We start from the raw sequence: 27,234 nt of genomic DNA, 5'->3' as shown, positions 1-27,234 counted from the left end.
AACCTCCTCTTGAAGACCCCCAGGGTAGGGGAGAGCACCACCTCCCTTAGGAGCCCGTTCCAGACCTTGGCTACTCGAACTGTGAAGAAGTTTTTCCTAATGTCTAAATCTGCTCTCTGCTAGCTTATGGCTGTGATTTCTTGTAACCCCCGGGGGCGCCTTGGTGAATAAATACTCACCAATTCCCTTCTGTGCCCCCACGATGAACTTATAGGCAGCCACAAGGTCATCTCTCAACCTTCTCTTGGGCACCTGGACCTCTTCAGCCTCCACTAGTCTCTCCTCATAGGGCTTGGCCTGCAAGCCCTTAACCATACGTGTGGCCCTTCTCTGGACCCTCTCCAGGTTATTCACATCCCTCTTGAAGTGTGGCGCCCAAAATTGCATGCAGTACTCCAACTGCGGTCTGACCAGCGCCCAATAGAGGGGAAATATCACCTCCTTGGTTCTGTTCGTCATGCATCTGCTGATGCACGATAAAGTGCCATTAGCTTTTCTGATGACTTCATCATACTGACGACTCATGTTCATCTTGGAGTCCACTAGGACTCCAAGATCCCTTTCCGCTTCTGTGCCACCCAGCAGATCATTTCCTAGGCAGTAGGTGTGCTGGACATTTTTCCTCCCTAGGTGCAGTACTTTGCATTTTTCCTTGTTGAATTGCATTCTGTTGTTTTCTGCCCGTATGTCCAACCTGTCCAGGTCTGCTTGTGGTTGTTCCCTGCCCTCCAGCATGTCCACTTCTCCCTACAGTTTTGTGTCATCTGCAAACTTGGACAGAATACACTTCACTCCCTCGTCCAAGTCGCTGATGAAGACATTGAAGAGTATCGGTCCAAGTGTTCTGGCTCCATCAGTACAAAAAGCTGCCCTGGCAAGTAGCTCAGGGCTACTTGCTTTCAGGAGCTTCTGGTGCCCAGCCAATTGGTACCTGGGGACAATACCCCTCGTCCCAGCTGAACTGCTGAAGCAGCCCTGAGAGTTCCCTACATCCTCTACCCACTACAGGGGTCTGGCAGTGGGGGATGTGGCCTGGCTGTGACCTGCTGTGCACCTGCCAGACCCGGATGAGGACTGCACAGCCAGTAGAAGCATCTTCCCCTCTGGGCCAGCTACCAGTGGGCTGGGCTGCAGAGTTGGCCTCTGTGCGGCACTGTGGGGCTCCAGGGCCTCTTGGCAGAGTGCCCCCTGGCAGCATGGGGCAGCGGGAGGCAGGAGGGCCTGGGCTGGGGCTGCTGGGGCTGTCCCTCTGCCCTGTGCTGTGTGGCAGGGCCCCAGTGATACAGACAGCAGCTGGAACTGCTGGTAAGTGCCGGGGATTTTTGCAGCACGGTATGTTTTTTTCGTTCCCGCACGTGCCTCTTGCCCCGTCTCAACAGGGTTTGAGACGGGGCAAGAGGCACATAGGCTGTCATCTGAACACGCCCCATGAGTCTTATCATTATCACCTTGCCATCGAAGGAAATCAGATGGACACAACCTTTTTCTTGACAAATCCATGTTGGCTGTTACTTATCTTATTATTCTCTAGGTATTTCCAAATTGATTGACTGGTGATATGCTCTGATGTCTTTTTTTTTTTTTTTTTTTGTTAAAGGTATTTAAGTTAAACTCATCAGTCTTAAGTTCTTGAGCCAGTATGTCCTTCTGCCTCTCATTTTCAAAGATATACCCTTTATTTACCCCTTTCCACCATACGTGAACTTCATGAATTTTCAGACTCAATAGCTAAATGGCTCTACAGTTATTTAAGCCAAGTTTTTGAGTACTCTGATGTGAATCTCTACCAATGCCACTGAATTAAAAATATCTAGTTTATACAATCAGTCTCTAAGTAACTTGTTCTTTTTCTACTTTAGGCTAATCACCTACCTTCTTTTCCTTGATGCTGTTAAGCTAGTCATCCGATATTTGACCTTTTTAGTGAAAGTAGAAATAAAGAAGGAATTAAATGCTTTAATTTTCTCCATATGATCCATTATTAATTTGCTCTCCCCATTCCGTGAGGGACCCTAAACTTTCCTTTTTTCTTTATTTTGCTACTCAATTATTTACAAAAATGTTTTCTACTGTTTTTTTATTTATTTATTTATTATTATTCCTTAGGCCCCATGTACATGTTACACTTAAGGCATGAATGCCTTAAGTGGTCACCCAGCCACACATTCATTCAATTAACAGCATGATAAAAAGAGGAATAAGCTACAAAGTTATTCCACAAAATGTGCGTAGTAACCTCATAGCCACTTGCTATCATGCTGTTAACTGAAGGTGTGGCCAGCAGGCCCTATGGCTGCAAACCCCATTAGCTGATCAGAGCCCCTAGCTGGGGGACCCCATGTGCACCCCAAAATCTGGGAGCTCCCAGCTGGCTCTGGCTCCCAGCTGTAGAGGCACCCCATGCATCCCCATGGCTAGGAAACTATAGCTGCCACAGGTGACTGGGAGAAGGGGTACGGGTTGAAGAGGGATGTGCCCCACCCACAATTGGTCCCTGACTTGGCACTGCTCAGGACGGGACAATTTTTTGTCACACGGGCTGGCAGTGTGTTGTGTGTGTGTGTGGGGGGGGGGGAGGGGGGTGTCACTAAGTATAGGAGTGGATATGGGGCTTTTGGCCTGCCCACAAATTGTGCCCTCCCCCCAGACTCAGGAGGCACCAGTCACCCCTGACAGCTGATGTGATAGCTGGGAGTCAGGGTCAGCTGATTTGGGATTCCAGGTGCGGGAATGTATGGTACACCTCTGTGGCTGGGAGTTGTCAGCTGAGGGGGCTCCCCATTCACTTGCAATAAGGTGTGATGAGATCTAATTTGCAAACCCAGTCAAGCCTCCTGCCATACATGTACGGTACGGCAGGAGGCATGATTGTGCATTAGATTCCATTCCAGCCTTTACCTGCACATGTAGAGGAGGCCTTACTAGCTGTGACTGGCCTTTTTTACTTTGTCCCTATTCATACGGTTCATACCATATTCTTATACTCCTCCTTAGTAATATAGCCAATTTTCTGCTTTTGGTAAGACTTTTTTAAAGTTTTAAAATCATAAAAGAGCACATTTCAACAAGGATGTTGAAAAACTTGAGAGGGTCCAGAGAAGAGCCACCTGTATGATCAGGGACTTGCAAGATGAGCCACATGAGAAGAGACTGAGGGACTTGGGCCTCTTCAGCCTACAAAAGAGAAGACTGAGAGGGGACTTGGTAGCAGCTTACTGCTATATCAGGGGAGTACATCAAGAACTCGGTGAACAGCTGTTCACCAGGGCACCCCTGGGGAAGACCAGGACCACTGGATACAAACTCCTGGTAGGCTGCTTCAGGCTCAATTCCAGGAAAAACTCCTTCACACTCAGGGTGTCCTGACTGTGGAATAAACTCCCTCCAGTCACCTACCCTGGAAATCTTCAAAAGGAGACTGGACAGTCACCTCACTGGGGTCACTTGGCCCCAGTTGTCTTTTCCTGCTTAGTGCAGGGGGTCTGGACCCAATGATCTACAAGGTACTTTCCAGCCCCTAATAATGTATGAATTTAGACAGGAAGATCTCTTGCTATACTTCCTATTCTTCCTTCACATGCTCATATGTTCTTAATATTGTCCTTTAACCAGGCCTCTTGCAGTTCCCCCTCAGACTTTTCTCCTGTAGGATCTGGCCTACCCATAAACTTAAATACACATTGAATCCAGCCATTCCTGACAAAAGATGCTGCATAAAAGTATGAGATTATAATGTAGGGTACAGAGAGATGATGATTTTCAAATGTCACACTAAGTTGATTCAGTGAATAGTAAAGAGTGGAACTGCATTGTGTTAGTGAGTGAAAGTTGGAGAATCAAGCTGATTAATCTATTTTCCAGGTAAAAAAAAGTGATAGTAAATCATCAGCAACCATAGTAAAGCCATGAAAATGTAATTTATTTTTAACTATTAATCTTGAATCTAAATAATGTCATTATTGACTCTACATTTTCTGTAAAGAATGACTTCAAAGTAATTAAATGATAAGAAAATATAAATTAGATTTTGAAAGGTCCTTCAGTTTTTGATGGTATATGAAGACATTTAGGAAAATTTAGATATTAATTTTTAAGTTCCACTTGTTAGGCATGGGAAATCTTTTCCCTTGCTCTTAATATTCTATAGCAAAAGTTTCTGAGGTGAAGACTCACCAAGATGTTCAGGAATTGACCCTATATGTCTTCATGTATGATTATTTGCTTAATCCATAATTTTTAAAGGAAAAACAATTTAAAAGTTACACTCAGAATTTTTCAGAGAGTTTGCTGTGTCAGAACATAATTGAAATTCTGGCACCATTGAAGTCTGGCAAAATTCCTACTGACTTGAGGCCTTGATTTCACACTGTGCCCTGCACACTTCACCTGCAGTTAACTGCATGAGGCAAGCTATTCTCCACTATACTGCACAGATGCAGCAGTATATGCAGTCAGCTACAGAATCGAAGCCACCATTTATTAATTAATTAATTTCAGCAAAATACCCCATTACCTTTTCCCTCCATTTAGTCTCTGTCCCAGCAAACTTGAAGACCTGTCATTAACAGTTTAAATATATGAATACTTAATTGATGTCAGTAGGACTATTCACATGCTTAGTTTGCAGGATCAAGGTCTTAGGAGTCAGTTCCAGTACATGTACTCTATTTGTATATAAACCAGATAGACACACAATTCCCTTAACCACATAACACAAAGCTAGTCCCAATTTGTTGCCTGTATAACAACAAATGTCAATTATCCAGCTGGCTAGGCATCGGCTACAGCAGTGGGGACCAACTTTTTTGGCAGGCTTGCCACAAGTAAAACCATGCATCTTCAATGAGTGCCATTCTGATGCCCTTCCTCTGCTCGCTTTGCTTTCTGTTCCCTGGCCTATCTGCTGCTGTGCTGCCTACCCCTCCCTAATCTACCATGTGCCACACAGAGGCTGCCCATGCCCTTGGCCATGCCAACGCCCAGGTTAGCCACCCCTGAGCTACTGTATTATGTGTAGTTTTGGGCGCCACAATTCAAGAAGCATGTGAAGAAACTGGAGAAGATCTGAAGCTGAGCAACAAAGATGATAAAGGGAAGGCTAGCTATATGAAGACGTAGGCACATTTCATTCAAAGAAGACACGATTACAGGCAGACTTGATGGCAGTTTTAGACTTAATCCCAGAAAAAGTTCCTCACTATCAGAATAGGACACTGGAACAAGCTGCATGTCAAAGTTGTAGACTTCTCTGTAGGTTGTTTTCAAGAGAAGGCAGGAAAGTGTATCCTGAATTTGTGCAGTGAGTTGGACTAGATGATCTTTGGAGCCTCTTCTAACCCCGTGATTCTACGATTTTATGATCTAGGTCTGAATAAAATGCATCAAACTAAGTGCATAGTATTTTTCAGTTCCAGTCAGTTTTGTAATGTAGTATACAGGCAGTCCTCAGAGTTATGACAGAATTGGTTCCTGAAAACCACATCTTAAAATCGCATCTTAAGTTGAAACGTTGTAACTCGGAACCAATTTTCTCATAAGAAACAATGTTATAAATGGGGGATTGGTTCCTGAACCAAGACCCGATACCCTATTTTCACCAAAAATCCCCCAGAATTTTGTACTCGATCAATTATAGATGACTAATGTAGCTACATTAATGTATTTATAATCACATTGATTTGGAAGGACATCTTTGAGGTAACTTTGCTGGACTTTTTGAAGGGCTCTTGGTTGGACTTTTTGAAGGGTTCTTGGCTGGAGTCTTCTCAGGAGTCTTGGCTGCAGGTTTTTCTGGAGTCTTGTCTGCTTTCTTAAAGACAGTGTCCAAGGAAGTTTAGACAGATGTTCTCCAGGGATATAAGCGACACAGTGAACTTGTTCGCTGGCATGGCATTGCATCAGATCAAGCATTGTAAAGTTGAAACTGATGACATAAAGTTGAAACAGGGTGTCAATTTAGAAACGTTGTCAGTGCAAAATGTTGTAACATGAAATGTTGTAAGTCGAGGACTGCCTGTACTTCCATTAAAGGTATGCTAATTGTAACAGCAAGCAACTATTTTGTACCTGCTTGTACTCTATTTAACTACATCAGGGGAAGCAGGTGTCAAAGTGATGTTATTAGATTTAAAAATGATGGGGGCTAAGTCAGAATACTGTTTAAGTGCATGCTCCAGATAAGTGCAGAGACATTTTAGTCCCACAACTATGTGCTTAAAAGGAGTGTACTGTATAGCTGTGTTTATTGCTGGTTACCAGTGGTTGGCCAAGGCTATTTGTAAGCTTGAACATGCCCAGCAACATCTTAAATTTCTGTGCATCATAAAATGGGCTGTTTGTTGGACCATTTTTTAGCATTGTAGCCTGACATCTACTTAATGCTCAGCGTGTGTGATTTGCTACAGAGGGGAAGCCAGGAGAATTAATTTGGATAGTGTGTGCGTTACTAACTTTGATTTCATTTAACTTTACTCATTTATTAGTAAAGACCTGCAGTGTTACCAGCCTCCAGCTCTCAAAAATCATGAGTCAGACCACTACAAAAACAATGTTGTCTACTTTCTATGCCTTTAGGGTACCATTGTGTCACACTCCCCAATGCTCAGGAGTGCTAGGATTTGTTTGGTTCTGTTGAACAAAAGCTGACAATCTCATGGGGGTTCATTCCAGAAATGGAGGCGGGCACACCGGCCTCCACCTCATGCTTCTGCCCTGACACCCCATTGCCAGCTCTTCCAGACCTGGATACACAGCCTGGGCCCCGGCCCCTGGGCCTCCAAAGCCCAGAGGCAAGGGAGCCCAGGCTGGGAGTGAGGGTGAGCCAGCCCCTCCACTTGAGCTCAGCAGACATGAATGCCTGGTGCCCCTGGAGGTTGGGGAGGGGGGGTTCGGTGAGCTCCTGCAGGCGGTAGCGGCGGGAGTGTGGGCAAGGCAAGTGGGGAGCTGCTGTTGGCAGCGGGGAGAGGTGGGGGCAGTGAGCACTGACCAGTGGTTGGCAGCTACCTGCAGACACTGCCGGCAGCCAGCAATGATGGTGGACTGCCCGCCGATGCTGCCAGCAGTGTTGGCGGTGAGGGGTGGCGAGCAGCAACTGCTGACAGTGTTGGTGGTGCCTTTTCACAGGGGGTGCGCTGCCACGCTCAGGGGGTGCACGCGCATCTCCTCCGCATTGCCAGTGCCACCAAATATCGAAGACCTGCTGTGAAACCAAAAGACATAGTGTCAGTGAGCCTTATTCTACCTGTCTTCAAGCTGAGCTGTCCCAGTGCAACCCATGGTGCTAACTTAAAATCACAGGAAAGCCGAGCTAGGAGGGAGCTCAGGAGGTCCCCAAGTCCAAGGGCTTGCTCAAATAAACCATTTCAGCCAAGTGTGCACGCTGCCCTTCAGCACTTCCAAGGATGGAGGTTGAACAGCCCCTCTCAGCCCACCCAGGCCAGGGTTTGAATTACCCCCAGAGGAGCCTGGGGGCGGGGGAGCCCCCATACGAGACAAGAGCCCCCTGTAAGATTTGAAAAGTATAACGGAGGGGAGGGGAGGGGGGGGGGTCCTCCGGTACTCTTAGGGCACGTGATGGGCAGCCCAGACCGCCCCGCAGCACTCGTGCCGCCCCCGGGCCCTTGGCGGCGGGGCGGGAACAGAGACGGGGCCGCCCCGTGGCCCTCACGTGCGTGCGCCGCGCCGCGCCGCGCCGCCCGGCGGTGGGGAGCGGGGAGCTGCCGCCCTGCGCCGCTCGCTCGCCTCCCCTCGCCCGCAATATGCCTCCGCGGCCCGCCGGCTCCTCGCCATGCCGGGGAGCAACGGCCGCGTCCCCTCCCGGCGCCAGGGGCTGGCGGCCGCGCTACTGCTGCTGCTGCTGCTGACGGGGCGCCCGCTGCCCGCCGCCGCCCTCGGCTGCAGCCCCAGCCCCGGCCGCCCGCACCAACCGCCGCAGCCCCGCGCCGCGCTGCCGGCCGCCGCCGCCGCGGCTGCAGGTACGGCCGGCCCCGCGCTGCCTGCTTGCCCGCTCGCCCGCCCGCCCGCCCGCCCGCACTTGGTGCCTGTCCCCGCCGCCCCCTCCCCCGAGAGGTCTGGGCAGAACGAGGGGCGACCCTGGCCCCCCCGGGATGGCACTGCCCAGCCTGCTGCTCTCCAGCCGGAGCCAGGCCACCCGTGCTCAGGTTGCCCCTGGCAAGAAGGGAGGGATCCCCGGGGCAGGAGCGGGGTTGGGGAAGGGGTGGGAGCCCGCCAGCACCTCAGCAGAATCCATCTTTAATCTCCCCGCATCTCCCCGCTGCTGTGAGATGTCGTGGGGGGGGATGCGTCTCCTGAGCTGTGTAGCTGTTTTCATCCAGCCCCGCTCTTCAGTGACTGGATGCTGCTGTTTGCGGCTGGGAGGACTGGGATGTGCAGGCCGTGGGCCGGCGATGCCAGTGTAGCTGTTTGTTGGTGTTTTTTTTTTCCCTTTCTGATTTCTCCAAGGTGTCGCAAAAATCTCACAGCGCATTTGCGGTGGCATCTGCTGCGCCCAACGGGAACCTTGGGTTTCTTGCTTGGGGTGTGTGATGCCCACGCTCGAATGTGCTCAGGTTCCTCTGATGGAAGAAAAGGTGCTGTGCAGAGCAGGGGGTTCTCTAGTTTGCCTGGTTTTATTTGAAATCCCTTTTCTAAACATTGTCAAATGAGCTGGCTGGAGTTGGCAGCAAATACTTGTGTGCTTGTAGTGCTGTCTTTCATCCAAAGATTTAAAAAAGCTTTCAAACATTAATTATTTAGGCCCTTGCAGCACCAAGGCCCCATTTGGGAAAATCACTTCAGTGTCGGTTCAACTTCTTTTCTCTTCAGCAAAGCCCAGAGGCAAGGGTCTACTATCCCTGTCTTCCAGGAGATTTAAAAATGCATTTGCAAGTGCATCTGCTAAACTGAGTTCCTAGTGTATATAAAAAAAACCCCAACACGGTAGTAATTTTAACCCATTTAGAGATGGGTAGGCTTCAAGTTGAAATGGGACGTAGGACTCCGAGATTTGAGTCTTGTATTCTAATGGCCAAAGCACATACAGGAGGAAGTAGTTGCTATTGATATGAATGCCTTTAATGGTGAAAATCAGTGTGTTTGTTCCTTTTCTTTCTACAATAGCCAATAGATTAAACAAGCATCAGGAAAGTTGTAGACAAAAGAGTTTAAAATGTTCTTTGATGCACACACACCTAATTAGTTTTTCATCAAAAAACAAAATGTTGTTCATCAAAAATGTTTAAATGGAGGAAAACACTAGAAGCAAAAATGTCTGGGGGAACTACAAGCCTGTGGAGGTTGGTTGGTTTTTATATTTGGTTTACAAGAACAAACAAACAAAATTTACCAAGTTCTGTTTCTTGTATCATGTTAAATAAAGCTGCCATTTGTGACCAACCAACCCTAATTAAAAGGTTGTGTCAACATTTCTGGCTTGTGTGGTAAAGGGTTTATTTATAAGAAGAGATTTTCCTGTGAGGTCACTTAAAGGTTTAGATTAATGGAACCATGCTCTTAGATGATCCTCTTCTTATTTTATTTTAAATAATACTTCTAGATGTTGGGATTTCATAGAGGGGAAAAAGTAGTTTGTCACACAACTTCCATTGATCTTTTTTCATTGTTTTCTTTTGAAAAAATAATTAAATGCATTGAAAGAGAGAGAGAGAGAGAGGCAGTCTGTACAGAATGGACTAGGCTCAAAGAATAATTTTGGCCCAGGTCTGTCCAACTTTCCAGTGGCTATATTAAACCGCTTCACTGCTTCTTTGCTTTGTCCTCTGCTCTTGGGAAAAAGGGGCAGCAGTAGTAGAAGCTAGGTGAGGGAGGAGGAACCAAGAGACCCTGGCAGCAGCAGGAGGAGTAGGCAGCGGTGAGGTGGTGACAGCCATAGGGATCCGGCCCTGTGTGGGGAAAGTGAGGAGGCAAGGTTATAAGGGTGGTGTAAGTGCACAGGGTGCAAAAAGTTAAGAACTCATGGGCTACCAGTTGGAGAGGCCTGATTTTAAGTCTTCATAGAAGTTGTAAGGTATACACAGAACAAGGCAGAGGACTACAGGAAGAGAGACATGTGGTTATGACTAAGTTTTGTGCTTTCTATACAACTAAACTCAATTTGATCTCTTCTGAGCAAGCCACTTGTACCATAATTTTGGCAAATGGCTGCTAATATGTGTTACTTTTATTGTGCTAATGCAATAATGCTCATCAGTCTCAATTAAAGACCAGAACTCTGTCATGCTAAATGTTGTTCCTGTCCAGAGAGCTTGTCTTCCCTGTTTCCTCAGTGCTGAACACTCAGATTATTACAGACATTTGTAGCTACCTAGCTGACATCTGACAACAAGGCAATAGACTTCAGAAACCTGAACTCAGGGCTGAATGTCCGGATGCTGTGAATTCAAACATTCTGTGTTTAGTCTTAGACGTATCTGTCTTTCAGTATTCCAATTTGTAAAATAGGGCCATTTCTTTGTCTGCCAGGGGAGATATGGACATAGATTAATGTTTCTGAGGCCTTAGACACCGTGAAGGCCAGGAGATAATGAATAATTCTGTATGATGCAGAGTCTGGATGGTGTGTAATAAACAAGGCAAGGGCTGCTAATTGAAGGATAAGATGTCTTGGGCAGCTGGTTCAGCCCCAGAGCAGATCTGTCCTGGATAGACTGCACTGGATGAGTTGGTCTATGGAAACAAAATAGTGATTGTATAAGTAAAGACTCTAGCGTAACATGGATACACAAAGGGACTGAGTCTTTATTCTGATATTTTCTAATTTTGGAGTGCTTGCGTTGCAACTTAATATCTTTTAGCATATTTCAAATGTAATTGACATCTTCAGATATCTATAATACAGCTAAAATCAGTACTAAATGCCTGTCCTATCATTTAGAAATCACACCAGCAAATAAAGAACTGCCCATCATGATAGCCACTACAGCCTGTATCCTCTCTCTCCATGAGCTAAAAAGAGATGGAGAGAGATGGTTTTGAAATATGATTGAAAGGTTGAGAAATTGAGGTCTGGAGGACTGAGTAGGGGCCAAATTCCAAAGTCAAAGACCTTTATGTTGATGAAACTTCAGCTGGTTCAACACGGCTATTTTATTTTATTTTTTTAAACTCTTAACAGCATTTTACAGGGGGAGAAGCAATCTCTCTTTTACATATAGGAGCTTTGTGGAAAGTGGATGAATGAAACAGTCTTTGAATAAGTCAGGGGTGGGCAAAATGGAGGCTCTGACTAGTGGTTGGATTCCCATTTCCCAGTAGCCACTGCCCTTTGTGGCTGGGGCTGGTTTCCATGCAGATTCCAGCAGCAACCATGAGGCCAGGGTTTTCTGTGGAGACCAGCCCCAGCAGCACTGGCAGGGCATGCAGCAGGGTGCAGAGCTGCTCCAGAGCCCAGCTGGGATGTTGTGGCAGTGGCTGTGTGGTCCAGAGCTGGGGCAGGGGCATGTAGGCAGCGGATTGCAGCTCTGTCCTGGCTCCTTGCAGCTGACACAGCATGGTCCGAAGCCAGGGCAGAGCCACGATCCGCTGCCTGCACACCCATGCCTGGGTTATGCAGGCTGCAGATCACAGGTCTGCCTTGGCTCTGGACCACGCTGTCACTGCCACAGCATCCCAGCCAGGCTCCAGAGCAGTTCTGTGCCCTGCTGTGGACTCTGCCAGCAAGGGTGGTCCTGGGAGGGGGCTTGGGGGGGTTATAGACACCTCAAAATTCCCCGTACCTAGCCAGCCACCCCTCTCAGCAGCACCTCCCCTGCCTGCCCTGCACAGGTGGTGGCAACTGAGCCTGACCTGCTGCTGCCCACATCACAACCCCCACCCCCAATTTCCCTCCCCCCGCCCCTCCACCAGCAAGAGGCTGGTGCCACTGTTCCCTACCAGTGCTGCCAGGGCCGATCTGCACACAAACCCTGGCCCTGTGTTATCACAGCATGGCTGTTGTTGGGGTCTCCATGGAAACCGGCCCCAGCCACATGGGACGGGGCTACTGGGAAATGGAGTCCACTGCTGGCCAGATCTGGCCCACAGGCCGGACTTCGCCCACCCTGGAATAAGTACTTGGGAAAAGGAGAGATCTCATAACTAGTTGAAGCATCCCTCCAAATGAAATATATATGTATAAAGGGATAAGCACATGCTGCTATAAATAAATAAATAAATAAATAAATAAATAAACATTTATGTGAAGCTTTTCATCTTCAAAGCACTAGCAGTCCTCTCAGCAATCCTTTGTATTTATTTTTGCTTGGTGTAATATTTTCTTCCCTTTATGCCTGGAGAAATCAAGACACAAAGATGTTTATGTGACTATTTCAAAGCCACACTGTTAATGCATAATATTGGTATGCTTGTAGAAGCATTTTGAATGTGTTCCTTGGAGAATTAAAGAGTTACTTGTAAAGTCAGACACGAAACCCATTAATTTTTGCATTAAATTAAACCCTTATGAAGAGTCATAATCAAAACTGGCTTGTAAAAATGGCTTTTTTGGAACTTGAATTTTTTTTGAAAATTGTTCAGGCCTCCAATTAAAAAAAAAAAAAGTTTTTGCGTTCTTTTTTGTTTAAACATTTGTGATTAGCTCTCTAATTGTGGCAGATTACTAATCTCAACATTGTGATGGTATTTTCCTATCTTTTTTATTTTAGAAGCACGTTAGTCAAGGAAATGTAGTGAAAAGGAAGGCTCAGGTCCTCTGCTATCAGAACCTTTAACAAGCTGGTCTAAGATGACATCTTTCCTCTTATGAATAGGTTACCTCTTTCACAGCATTTATTTTGGGATTGTAAGGATGGCCTTGAGTGTTTCAAAGACAGAGCAGTAGTTGGAGAACAACATAAGAGGCAGGTTAGAATGGCTACAGAGTTGAGGGTCTGGCAGTTCATGTATGCAGCAGCAACCTGCGCATAGCTGTGCAGTCAGTTCAGTTCATTGAAACATCATTGCCCAGCTGAGCTCTACAGGTATTTGCAAAGTGCAGACAAAATAGAAACCCCTCGGGTATAGGGAAGAGGTAAATACCTCCCCAGGATGGGATTGTGCACTGCAGAGTCTCATGCTTTCTACTAATTTGTTATTATGGTCCATTCCTTATTGGATGGCAGAGTACTAAGTATCACATATCCAGGTCTTCTATCTCTCATTTCTCCCAAACTCAGATGCAGTTTTTTTCTGTTTGATGTGGCATCTTTTGCAATTGCTGATTATTTGAGCAAATAACTCTCTTGGACTTCTTCTGTATTTGGAATATTGGAATAGGAAGCATTTCTCTATCTCAATCTCCCTTGTAGATGAACTGAATCATAGATACATAAGCTTTTGCTCATGAAAGCTTATGCATCTTTGATTCAGTTAGTTTATAACAGGGGTCCATACAAGCTACAAGGTCCATAGCTACTTTGCTTTCCATCTAGCTTCAGACTAATGGATCTAACTACCTCTCTCTAGCTTCTCTCATGCCATATTTACTACTCTCTGTAGACTGAGCTAGGTGGCTTCCGCCTTCCAGCTACCCCCTCTGCTTTGTGGTTACTGGTCACAGGCTTAGTTTTTGGCAATAATTTTTCCAGTGTCACGCATTTTACAATGGCCAAGTGGTGCTAGGGTGTTAGTGTGCTGTGCTGCTTTCTGTAAAAATCCTTCTTGTTGGTACTTTAGATTTGTTTCTATTAGTGGTTTGTATCTGGGTAGGTTAGGTGCTCTTCTGTAATCTTTTGGTGTTGGTACTTTGCTTTTGCTGGTCAGGGGATTGAATTTGCTGAGCTTGAAAAAGTGGTATTATATAGGAACGTATTGAATTTTCATCTTGTTTTAGGTTTTCTTTATACAGTATGGGGAGTGTTTACTCCTTTGAGGTATGTTAGAGATTGAATGTTCTTTTCTCTATCTTCAGTAGGTGAGAAGAGGGGGAAAAAAAGCCTGCTCTGCAGATGTCACAGGAGGTGTACAGCCTGAGCAGGTACACTGAGAAGGGCTTTGTGGGAGAGTTCTGCAGCATCAATGTAAAGAAAGGAAATTTATGCAGCAGTTTCATGACTGATAACTGCATACGACACGGATCTCTGCTTTCTAGGTGAGGGCTGTCTAATTAGGGACTACTGATGCAACCAGCTGGCATATATCCCATCAAATGAATTAAGATCGATTGTCTCATGCTGTCATTTCTGGGGTTAAATTTCCTACAGATGGCAACATGGCTTTCTCAGCAGAAAACTATTAGAGCCAGAGCTTAACCGGTATGAAGGCATAGAAAAAGACTTAAGTATTAAAGTTTTTGAAAGATTACTGATATTAATTAAACCATACCAATTTCTTCTTATGGTGGAGTAAGACAGGATATCCTGCAGCCTTTATATTCCAAGGCTGATTTTTTTGTTAGTGTTAGATTGTTTTGTTTTGTTTGTTGCATTTCAAACTTATGCCCCTTCAGGTGAGGAATACCTCCAGCTGGTGTTACACAGCTTGGATTGTAGTAAGATTGTCAGTCTGCTTCACAGGGCCAACATGAACAATTTGTAGTCCTCCAGCTTTCCAGGATGCACTGCTCTCAGCTTCTCCCACACCCCATGGACAGTCTATCTCCTCAGACACTACTGCCCCATATGGCTGGAGAGTCAGATGCAGGGGGCAGGACAGTTTTGTATTCTTTGGATTCAAAACCTGTATTCAGAATACTTAGTCATTAGAAACGGCAAGAGGAGATAGCTCCCCATGACTGTTACTTCTTTAGTAGCTCAGGAAGCTAGGACAAAATTGGATGAAACTATAAAACTTGGTGGAGATAGGAAAACAGTGTAATAAAGGAATGAGATAAGGCAGTATGAAACTGTGAGGTGATGTAACCGTTAGATGAGACAGTAACATATAGCAAAGGAGGAAAAAGAAGTTTCTACTTATCTATATTTATTTTCCTGAATGTTCAATGACGGATGATTGCTCAGCTGCTGGTAACAATAACAGAATTTGTTCACAATATGGAAAGGAAGACGCAAAAACAAAAGGAAAATACAAATCTGTTCTTTAACAGGGGAATATGGAGCAAAGATGCAATCCATCAGATACTGACAATGAGAGAGTTGAGGTAGTTACAGAAGATGTAATTATTATAAGCCCATTAATTGTACTGTAAGTTCATGAAGCCAGTCATATTACAGAGTAGTAGTACTAGTAGCAGTGCCAGTAATGTTGCAGTATGACTCATGAAACTCAAATTCCTGTTAATATTTTTTGTGAAGAGTGAGATGCAGATTAGTGGAAGAAAAATTGTTTAGGGTTAGAGCTCAGACTTGGAAAATGGAATCTGTGATTTTTGTCCTGAAGGACTTGTGACAGTTTGTAAGATGTGGCAAAAACGAGCGTAACCCAGTAAGGGCAGGCAGGTTGCTACACCTGGCAAGATTGTGGTTTCTGCACTACTTTTCTTTTTTTTGTTGGTTCTGTTCATTTTCAGTAATTTGTTGACAGACATTAAATCTTCAAAGACCAACCAGTATGTGAAAACTGCTAGGAGAACTGCTGTCAGGCTGAAAAGAGGGCAGCTCCAGGGTTTGGAATACAACTGTTGATCTGTGTCATCCAGGATCTATGATGTGTTTTATCTATGAATTAATTGGTAGAGAAAAACATTAAGGCTGAGTTATATGTGAGAGGCAAGTTGACTCAGACTGTTAGACTACAGTTAGTCAAACTTAGTGCACATTGTTTTAAGCATCTGAACAATTAACATTTTATATATTAATCTATATAGCACCCTTGACAAAAAAGGAAAGTATTCTTATTCCCCAGGGCTCTGAGGTGCAGAGGGATTCAGTGAGCTTAGGTTACTTAAATAATTTGGTGGGTCACTGACCCAAGTTACTGACTCAAGGTCACACAGGAAGTGGGGGACCCGCTGGCTTGGGATTGGATTTCCCTGGGAAAATCCAATCTCCAGTTGACTGGAGAGGTCACTGGCATGCCACTAAAGAAGCTCTCTATCTTCTCTCCTGCTTTCTCCTGGAATGTGGCTCTTGTTCTGAATCCAGATTATCACTTTACAAGGTACTGCACTAGAGCACTGAGCTAGCTTCTATTAATATAATTGAATTGGCATTCTTGATATAATGGAGTAAAGTGAGCCTTTCCACTTTAGTATGTCTTCCAAATTTCATTTGCATTTAAAAAAATGACACAGACGTAACTTGAATAAGTGCAACATAAACCAGCAATTATTGTTTAGTTAAAAACTTTTCTGTATCTATGTTGAACTTTCTTCTCTAGTGTGCATGGAGAAATCTATGAAGAAATTGATATTACAGCTATTGTTGCATGATTGGGGACTATGTCTAGAAGTCTAAGAGATGTTCAGAAACCTCTCTCCAGCTAGGGAAGAGCTGTAACTTGAATCCACTTATTCCTGATTGGTGTTCCCTGCAGCCATGTCTGCATGGGCATATTATAGCAATCTTGTTTGTTCACTCAGACTGAAGTTTGTCTCAGCCCTTTGTTATACTAGTTTGAGGTACTTTACATGGGAACAGTGACTACCAAAGAATGGACTTCTGTTCTACTTAACCACTCAGTATTGTGGGCAGCTATTCCATGGAACGGCAGAACACTGAACAGATTTATGCCATTTCTCTTGTGGGATTCATTGTAGGATGTCTACCACATAATACAGGAACTCTGGGTCTGAGGGTCAAACAAGCCCCCTTCATGATCGGGGATGATGCTCAAGGGCAACCAGCATGGTTTCATTAGGGGCAGGTCATGACAGACCAACCTGATTGCCTTTTACGATCAGGTCACAAAAGCATTGGATGCAGGTGTCGCCGTGGATGTAATCTTTCTGGACTTCAGCAAGGCCTTTGACACTGTCTCCCACCCCATCCTCATTAAAAAGCTAGGCGACTGTGGCATCGATGCCTACACAGTCAGATAGATTGCAAATTGGCTGAAGGGTTGTACTCAGAGGGTGGTGGTGGACGGGTCATATTCGACCTGGGGGGAAGTGGGCAGCGGAGTCCCCCAGGGCTCGGTCCTTGGGCCCGCACTGTTCAATTTCTTTATCAGCGATTTGGACGATGGGGTGAAAAGCAACAACCTGTTCAAATTTTCTGCTGATACCAAAATTTGGGATGACGTGGGCATGTTAGCAGGGAGGGAAAGACTGCAGCAAGACCTGGATAGGCTGCAGGGGTGGGCTAACAAAAACAGGATGCATTTCAATACTGACAAGTGCAGGGTGCTGCACTTGGGTAATAGTAACCAGCAGCAGACTTATAAAATGGGAAACTCCCTTCTTGAGAGCATGGAGGCAGAAAGAGATCTTGGAGTCATCATTGACTCCAAGATGAACATGGGCCAACAATGCGAGGTCACAGTCGGCAGGGCTAACCGGACCTTATCGTGCATCTACAGGTGCATCTCAAGTAGGGCCAAGGAGGTGATCCTTCCCCTCTACGTGACACTGGTCAGGCCACAGCTGGAGTATTGTGTCCAGTTCTGGGCATCTCACTTCAAGAGGGATGTGGACAACATTGAGAGGGTCCAGAGGAGGGCCACCCACATGATCCGGGGGTCAGCAGGGCAGACCCTACAATGAGAGGCTACGGGACCTGAACCTGTTCAGCCTTCACAAGAGGAGGCTGAGGGGGGACCTGGTGACCATCTATAAACTCACTAGGGGGGACCAGAAGGGTTTGGGGGAGACCTTGTTTCCCCTAGCGCTCCCCGGGATAACAAGGAATAACGGCCACAAGTTGTTGGAGAGTAGGTTTAAATTAGACATCCGTAGGAACTACTTCACAGTTAGGGCGGCTAGGATCTGGAACCAACTTCCAAGGGAAGTGGTGCTAGCTCCTACCCTGGGGTCTTTAAGAAGAGGCTTGATGCCTACCTGGCTGGGGTCATATGAGCCCAGTTTTCTTCCTGCCCAGGCAGGGGGTCAGACTTGAAGATCTACAAGGTCCCTTCCGACCCTACTTCTGTGATTCTGTGATTCCTCTTCTGGTGTCCATTAACTTTTCTTGGGTCACTTTCATAACTGGTTTCAGACATCATGGAGGGCGAGTGCCATGATTGTGACAGTTATTAATATGAAAGGTTTGATAAACATCCATTTGGAGTCTTGCAGATTTATGGATTTGGCTTTGTGGTTTCATAGAGAATCTGATAATGTGATACAACTAATGGAGAAGAAGGACCAAGAGAAATATTAACTTCCACAGAGCATTTATGTATAGCAGCTTTATTCAGGGAGGCACCGTTTCTAAGCTCAGCTGACTAAACTGGGACTGATGAGACAGAATAGTGATGCAGAACTGGGAGGACCAGCAGTGGAGGACCATCATCATGGCAAAGGCTACTCACCTAGAAATCTGAGCAGAACTTGCAGCAGAACATTTTTCACCAAAATGTTGGAATGCTATTCCTATTTTCTTACTCAATACATTTTTCTTAGAGGTTTTTTTTTTTCCAAATTATTTTCTTCAAAGTATAGATCCCCTGCAATTTGAGCAGAGCAAAATAATAACTATGGCTAAGTACAGACAGTCAAAAATCCTGAGACTAAATTGAGTCAATCTTCACAGGTTAGTTAGTCTAAGTGGCATAGATTGAACCGATAAGCATGTGAACAGACATTCACTTTTGATTCTGGATATACAGCCACATGCCTGCAGTGGCTCAGGCCAGAAGCCAGGGGGTGCTAGAGCATGTCTCCCTGCTTGGCTGTAGCAGGCAGCTTGGACCAAAGCTAGCTGGCCCACCCTATGAGGGGAGTTCGTAGGGGGAGGTACAAAGCATCCTGGGATGCTGGGGGACTGTGAATTAACTTGACTCTGGTAGGGGTGCAATGATATGCCCATGCCCTGCCTCTGCCACTTGCTTCTAAGCCACAGCCCCACCCAGCCCTGCTGCTGCCCCTCACTCCTGACCCACTGTACCCTGCCCCACAGCCCAGCCAGTGCCCCTCACTCCCAATCCACAGCCCCCAGCCAACCCCAGCCTTGCTGTCCCTGCAGCTTGCACACTGGTTCATACACACTCTTTCTGTGTCTCTTTGGCTTTCTTACCTGTGAGCAGCTGTTGGACCTGCGGACAGAGCATGTGATCCCCCGACAGCCAATCACCTTGCTGTGCTGCTCCCAGCCCCAAGCAGCCAAGCTAGAAATACCCCGGAAAAGCCAGAGGCAGAGAAAAAACCCGGACATTTGCTTGCTTTTTAAAAACCTACCTGGACAGGAGGACAAGGGGCCAAAAAAGAGGACATGTCTGGGAAAATCCAGATGTATGGTAACCCTAGAGAAGGGCTGTGGGGGGAGGGGGGAGAGAGGTAGGGACTTTTCCCTCCCAGGCAAGCCCCAGCTGGGGTCTGGGACCAGGGAGGGGGGTTAAACCCCTTCCCTTGAGTATAAAGCTGCCCTACTGCTAAACTTACTGAAATTTACTGCTGGGTGCGACTATGGACTGCAAATTCGAGAGGCACCTGGAAGCAGAAAGAGGAAGTGATGAGCAGCCCTGCAGAATCCTGCTGTTATGATTCTGGACTGCAAATCCCACAGACTTTGGGGGCAGCAGGAAGAGGAACTGAATATACAGCACATGCTGGTTATGTGCCAGACAGTCGTGCTCTAGCGTCCCCCAGCTTCTGGCCTGAGCCACTGCAGGCATGTGGCTACATTTCCTGAATCATCAGTGATTGTGTGTCCAGTTGTTTCTCAACTTACTCTTTGCATTTTAGACTAACCTGCAAAGACTGCATCGATTCAGCCTTGGGCTTTTTGACTGTCTGTGCTTAGCCCTATTGTGTTACAGATTTGAACTGGTTCCTGATCACTTTTATCAGTTTATGTGCAACTTCTGTCGCTAGCCTATATGAACAGTCCTGAGAGACCTGCTTTACCTTGTGATATGTATGCTAAATGAGTTCAATGTCTTTGTCTTAAATTCTCTTTTATGACACCTCCAGATTAGCATAAAGTATATTGCAAAATTAATAGCATGTAAATGAATTGTTCTAAGCGCTAATGAGTTGACATTTCAAAATGCATAAAATGTTTCTTTAGCCTGCTTTGGGTCATTTACCTTATGAAATCTGAACTTTACTAAAAACGAAGAACATTTATGAAACTATGAACAAGTGTAAAATTTCTAGGTTTTTGCTGCTACAATAAACTTGTTTCATGGAGTTCCCTGTGATTCAGTGGTAGAACCCGTGCCTGCCACACAAGAGACCTAGGTTCAATTCCCGGATGCTTATACAAATACAGCTGTGGTCTGTGGAGGTGCCAAATGTCTGGACTCAGTCTGGCCTTTGGATTCTGTCTCAGTGGCCTAAAGGGGAGATGGAAGAAGGTCTGGGCAGCCTCCAAAAGCTCCTGCCTAGGTCTATGCATCAAAGATCTGGGTGATCTCTCATGCATACATCATGATCTGGAAGGATCAATGGTTGCCAAACTTGTTTCATAAATAGTGTACTTGATTTCTTTCTTTCTTTAAACCTTGTAATGGCCAGCATCTTGAATGAGAGAGGAAGGGGGGACAACTAGAGAAAGAAGTGATGGCATTGGCAAATGTGGCTGATGGTTTAGAGCTTTAATACAGCAGGGGTATTTAAATATTGTGCTGTGTCTGCCTCACACCATTTTGAGCACATGGCAGGTACAGGGTAAATGCTGATCAGTTGGTGAGAGCCTTTTTCATCTTTTTCCAACATATCAGTAGACATCTAGAACTTGGAAAAAGTAGATTATGTAGTAGCTTTGAAACTTGGCTCATCGGACTTTTTGATGGAACCTCTCAAAGTTTTCAGGCTGGCTACTGATGGCAGTCTTCTCCAGAGGCTTTTCAGTTATGACTGCCTGGCTGCTCAGATAGATATTTCCCCCCCCCTCCAGATCCTATGGCATACGTGAGTCCAAGGGAACTTTTGGTACATTTGGGCATATTGAACCATATCTTTGCTTTCTGCTAAGTGAAAGCATTGCTTGCAAATATATAGTTTAGTTCTTCACAGTAGGACCAGGTAGTGGGAACATTATCAGAGATCCTTTTCTGCTGCTTTGTCCTCAGGACTTCTGCAGCTGTTTTGACTTTGACTTAGCACTGTGAAATGTTCCAGGAGCATCCCGTCTTGGACTGAATGTTCATCTTGTCAAAGAGAGAAATCATGGTTAGGATCCCTGAAACTGGCTTTGCAACAAGGTATTGGGGAAACAGGAATATATTTTTCTAGAATGGGTAAGCATGCTCACTGCTACTGAACTTTGAAAAGAAGCATTCTTACTTCAAGTCAGCAAGTAAATGTAGAAGTAATATCTGATAAAGATAACTGAGGAGCAGTAGCAGGAATATAATTATCAAAACAGTTGAGCTAAGTATCTAGTGATAGAGTATGTGGAGGTTTGTGAGAAATGGATTTGTGAGGACTTCTTGAGGTCTTGTGAAAACACTTGAGTCTAAGTGAACTCTATGATGGAGTTCCCTTTCGTGTATGGACGCTTATTTGCTAAGAAATAGAGACATTATATAAATTGGTTTAAAACAGGTATTACTTGGAAACAGAGGGTTTGAATTGACCTACATAGAGTGAATCTGATGTAATAGACACAATGGTGGGAGTCTGTTACAGACCTCCCACCCAAAGTCCTGAGCTAGACCAGGAGTTTGCCCAGGAACTGGCTGAGGCAGCTTGCTCCAGGACCATGGTTGTCATGGGTGACTTCAATTACCCGGACATCTCGTGGGAGGATCGCTCAGCAAAATCTGAGCGGTCGCAGAGCTTCCTCTCGTGCGTGGATGACCTCTACCTGACTCAAGAAGTCTATGGGCCAACGAGAGGCAAAGCGCTGCTCGACCTGGTACTGGCTACTGGGGAGGACCTAGTCGGCGACCTAGTGATCGATGGGAAGCTGGGTGATAGCGACCACGAGCTGATCACCTTCACCATCCGCCGAAAAGCTGGCAAGTCAGTCAGCAACATGCAAGTCCTTGACTCCAGGAAAGCCGACTTTGACAAGCTCTGGAGGCTTGTCAGTGAGGCCCTAAGGGACTGTGACTGTAGGGAGAGGGGAGTTCAAGAAGAGTGGTTGCTCCTCAAGGGAGCGATCCTCAATGCACAAACTAAGTCTATTCCATCTCAGAGGAAAGGCAGCAAGAGGGCACAGCAGCCCCCCTGGCTCTCCAGGGACCTAGCAGACCTCCTGAGGCTAAAAAGAAAGGCCTACAAAGGATGGAGGATGGGAGTCACCTCTAAGGAGGATTATTCTGCACTGGTCCGGTCCTGTAGGGAGCTGACCAGGAAAGCCAAGGCTGCAACTGAACTCCAACTAGCTTTGAGCATCAAGGACAATAAAAAGTCCTTTTTCAGATATGTGGGGAGCCGGAGGAAAAGCAGAGGCAACGTTGGACCCCTGCTGAACCAGATGGGGCAACTGACAACTGACGCCCAGGAAAAAGCCAACCTATTAAATAGGTACTTTGCGTCGGTCTTTCATCAGCCCCATGGGACGCCTGTGCCTGCTACAGGGCCGGGAAGTCCGGGTGAGGGTGATCCCCTGCCCTCCATTAATGCTGACTTTGTGAAGAAACATCTTGAGAAGCTGGATACCTTCAAGTCAGCCGGCCCTGACAATCTTCACCCCAGGGTACTCAAGGAGCTGGCGAGCATCATAGCCCAGCCTCTAGCGCGGATCTTTGAAAACTCTTGGCGCTCTGGTGTAGTGCCCGAAGACTGGAAGAAGGCCAACGAGGTGCCTATCTTCAAGAAAGGGAGGAAAGTAGATCCGGCTAACTATAGGCCCATCAGCCTGACTTCTATCCCGGGGAAGATCTTAGAAAAGTTTATTAAGGAGGCCATCCTTAATGGACTGGCCAACGCCAACATCTTAAGGGATAGCCAGCACGGGTTTGTTGCGGGTAGGTCTTGCTTGACCAATCTCATTTCCTTCTACGACCAGGTGACCTATCACCTGGACAAGGGAGATGAGATTGATGTCATATATCTTGACTTCAGAAAAGCCTTCGATCTGGTGTCCCATGATCGTCTCTTGGAGAAACTGGCCCATTGTCGCCTTGGGTCCCCCACGATCCACTGGCTGGAAAATTGGCTCCGGGGTCGGACCCAGAGGGTAGTAATTGATGGAAGTCACTCATCGTGGTGTCCTGTGACCAGTGGGGTCCCCCAAGGCTCTGTCCTTGGACCCATACTGTTCAACATCTTCATTAATGATGTGGACACTGGAGTCAGAAGAGGACTGGCCAAGTTCGCCGATGACACCAAACTTTGGGGCAAAGCATCCACACCAGAAGACAGGCGGGTGATCCAGGCTGACCTGGACAGGCTCAGCAAGTGGGCGGATGAGAATCTGATGGTGTTCAACGCCGATAAATGCAAGGTTCTCCACCTTGGGGAAAAAAAACCCGCAGCATCCTTATAGGCTCGGCAGTGCTATGTTGGTTAGCACTATGGAAGAAAGAGACTTGGGGGTCATCATTGACCACAAGATGAACATGAGCCTGCAATGCGATGCTGCGGCTAGTAAAGCAACCAAAACGCTGGCTTGCATCCATAGATGCTTCTCCCCCTGTACTCGGCCTTAGTGAGGCTGCAGCTGGAGTACTGCGTCCAGTTTTGGGCTCCACAATTCAAAAAGGATGTGGAGAAGCTTGAGAGAGTCCAGAGAAGAGCCACGTGCATGATCAGAGGTCAGGGAAGCAGACCCTACGATGACAGGCTGAGAGCCCTGGGGCTCTTTAGCCTGGAAAAGCGCATGCTCAGGGGTGATCTGATGGCCACCTACAAGTTTATCAGGGGTGACCACCAGTATCTAGGGGAACGTTTGTTCACCAGAGCGCCCCAAGGGATGACGAGGACGAATGGTCACAAACTACTACAAGATCGTTTCAGGCTGGACGTAAGGAAGAATTTCTTTACTGTCCGAGCCCCCAAGGTCTGGAACAGCCTGCCACCGGAGGTTGTTCAAGCGCCTTCATTGAACACCTTCAAGATGAAACTGGATGCTTATCTTGCTGGGATCCTATGACCCCAGCTGACGTCCTGCCCTTTGGGCGGGGGGCTGGACTCGATGATCTTCCGAGGTCCCTTCCAGCCCTAATGTCTATGAAATCTATGAATATCTCCAGGTACAACAAGACTTAAGTGAAGATAAGACACTTCCTAGTGTCACATTCTCTGTCTACTTCCAAACTTATTTGTCTGAGAAATAAATACTGCTGTAGCTGGACAAAGATCTTACTATATTTGCTGATCATTTTTGTTTTAGTAAAGGTTCTTTGCAAATATTTGTAAATATTGTGTGGTTATCCTTAATGAAATTCTTGAACAGATATTCTTTATAACTGATAAGAAATTTGCAGTGACATTTGATTAACTAGTCTTTTGGTTATATTGCTCCTATTTGAGTTTATACAAGCACATCTGTCTTGAGCTTGAAACCTTTAGGGCATTTAAATGTCATGCTTCAAGAAGGCACTATTTGTTTTCCTGTGGCTTTTGGTGCATGGAAATTAGTATGTGGAAATTGTCATGATTTGACATCTTGCAGCTGTCAAACTAAATTTAATTTTCTAATGTATTAATTCTATTCATTATGCAAGTAAGGAATTTATATTTTTAAAGAGTTGTGATGGGTTTTTCCAGAGAAGCTCTGGATGTGCTGATGAGAATCAGAATGAGCTAAGGCCTGTTCCACTCTGAAAATTTACCCTGATAGTATTAGAATAAGAAAACACACACTGTCTGATTTGTAAGGTATGGTATAGTTCCTTCAAAGGAAATGCTTGTTCCATTAAAAAAATACAAAATTAGAAAACAAAAAGAATAGGAAACATTTCTGCACTGACAGAATAAAAGGGCTGGATGATTTAATAACACCTTTCCATATCTAACTTCTGTGGTTTTATGATGATGCTCATAAGGAAATATACACTCTGTATTCCAGAATGCTATTTATGTAATAGCCTTTTGCAAAAAAATTTGCAGGATATTGATAAAGAATGCAATGCCATTATTCTTAGCTCAGTACTTTTTAGTGAGAATATTTTTTTAAATTCTTTTCTGTACCATCAACTTCATTCCAAGATAAAATTGCATGGACATTCATTAAAAAAAAAAAAAAAAAAAGTAAGAACTGCACAGATTTAGCATTAGCCAGTGAGGGGATGGAGATAAAAAAGGTGTCCCTAAACAACCTCCCCCCTGCCCCTTTGATATGCATGTACAAAGATATCCTAGGGATGGGGGAGTTTAGACAGTTAAACAATAAGTATATTTTACTGGTAATGCATTACTGGTTAACATTTAGTGCGGGGAGCAGTCCAGCAGGGAAGGGAAATGGTGCCATGCCACAGGAAGGCAGCTGGGAGGGAGGGAGGAGCGAGCGGAGGAGGTACGGGGCATGGAGGGGAGGAGATTAGTACCCATAACCTATGGGGTTAAAGCTTAAAGCGGAAAACAGTAGGTGACCTAATGACTCCTCAATTAAGCAATTAGCTGCTCATTCACAGGTGCTCCCTCCGTCCCAGTGCACCAGTGACTGCAGTGGACTGGGAAAGCCCTCTTCCTGCTGCTGCCATTCACAGCTTCATGTGGGTTGTGTTGTGTGATGGGGCTTGCCACTGCTGCCACTTTCTACCCCCCACCCCGCCATCAAAGGCCCCAGGGAGCTCTCAGCAGCAGCCATGTACAAGCTGCTGTGTTATCAGTTAACTGTTTAGCCGATTATATGTGGAGGAGGTTAAATGGATAATGTTTTTAATGATATTTACATCCCTAAGATGTACATGCTCTTTCAGTGTCTTGGAGGTTGTGATGGCAGAACTTATGTTAAAGTACTTTCGATTTCTTGCAGCTCTCCAGTTTATCTTTATTATGCATATATAAGGTCGTATTGCTTTATTACAGAGTGCTTACATCAGAAACGCTGAGACATTTAAATTTAGAGAGAAGATTTTTATGTGCATTAAAGGAAGTAATTCTGAATAATTGAAAACTTCCAGAACAGATTTTTTTCTTTCCATGCTGAGTCTTTGTCTTCAGGAAAGATAATCTTTTAGTTTTCACAGTAATCAACATTCTACAAATTATGCAGCTAGGTATCTAACTGTTGCACTGAAGATTTACATCAAAGAGCAAAAAAATAAAAGTACTGTTACCACAGCAACTTTTCAACTAGGCATAACTTCACTGTGATGCACCTAGAATTTACTAAAGTCTCTCTAATTTTTGCAGTATATGAAGTGAAGATACATATATGAAATATAACACTAATAACAATTCTGATAACTTGCTGAATGAGTAATATATGCTCTATACCCCAAGCATATACAATTTAATCAATTTTTTATTTTGTGACTTGAATGAGGCAAGGAAAAATAGTATGTAAACATGTAACACAAAACTATGACAATACACACATTCGAAAAGCTTTTTACACAATGTCATCCTGAAAATCGCATATATCTGTAAATATTATGCTACCTAATTCATAAGAATTCTATATCTGTAAGAGAAGGTTTTTCTCTAAATTTTTAATCTCTGTGTTTTTCTTTGTGAATTAAGCAATACTGGAAGAGTTGTGTCCTTACTTGGTTGAGTGCTTGTTGTACTTCTTACCAGAGGGAGTGGCCTGATAACATTCTCATGTATGTCTCTCTCAGGCCCTTCAAGGAGGTGTTTACCTGTCACACAGCAGGAGCAAAGCAAAGAACTGGAGAGACAGTAATCTAGGCAAGTGAACAGAAAACAGCAAATGGGAGCTTGCTTTGGGGCTCATCAAAACCCTTTGAAATATCACAGGGGAAAAAAGTTTTTCTTTTATGTTAAGGACTTAAGAAAAAAACTGCATGCCCTTCAAAAAATGAACTGCTGTTTTACAGAAGGAACCTACCTATTGAAGTTGACACACGTTCATAGATGCTAGGTTTGGAAGGAACCTCAGCATATCATCGAGTCCGACCCCCTGCCTAGGCAGGAAAGAATGCTAGGGTCAGATGATTCAAATGATGACTGTTCAAATGATGGTTGATTCTTATTTCTCCTAGAGAAAGCACTCAGTATTAACATGAATTTATAGATTTCCTGTTGATGTAAGATAAAACATTAAAGACCAAATTAGGTTGTTTTGTAAAGTTTCTAGTAACTATATACTATAGCTGCTAGCAATTTTTTAAATTTAGCTAGTCATATTTCATAATATCTCTGGAATTACTGTATTTAAACAA

The 27,234-nt window shown here is 45.2% G+C and overlaps 1 protein-coding gene and 1 long non-coding RNA gene across 2 annotated transcripts in view; one reads left to right on the top strand and one right to left on the bottom strand.

Moving 5' to 3' along the window:
- Window positions 1-3,898: 3,898 nt before the first annotated feature.
- Window positions 3,899-7,664, bottom strand: LOC132250385 (uncharacterized). The gene is made up of 2 exons (XR_009462083.1): window positions 6,986-7,664; window positions 3,899-5,923 (listed from the first exon to the last, which is right to left on the bottom strand). It is a non-coding gene; the product is annotated as an uncharacterized LOC132250385 (long non-coding RNA).
- A 250-nt stretch (window positions 7,665-7,914) lies between these two features.
- Window positions 7,915-27,234, top strand: part of FAM171B (family with sequence similarity 171 member B) — a 63,848-nt gene continuing 44,528 nt past the window's right edge. The window contains exons 1-2 of the mRNA XM_059727241.1: window positions 7,915-7,973; window positions 26,671-26,744. The gene's annotated coding sequence lies outside the window, so the exon portion shown is untranslated. The remainder of the gene's footprint in view (window positions 7,974-26,670; window positions 26,745-27,234) is intronic.

Source organism: Alligator mississippiensis, chromosome 4 (assembly GCF_030867095.1).
Source record: "Alligator mississippiensis isolate rAllMis1 chromosome 4, rAllMis1, whole genome shotgun sequence".
NCBI lineage: Eukaryota > Metazoa > Chordata > Crocodylia > Alligatoridae > Alligator > Alligator mississippiensis.
This window is presented reverse-complemented; position numbering and strand designations above follow the sequence as displayed.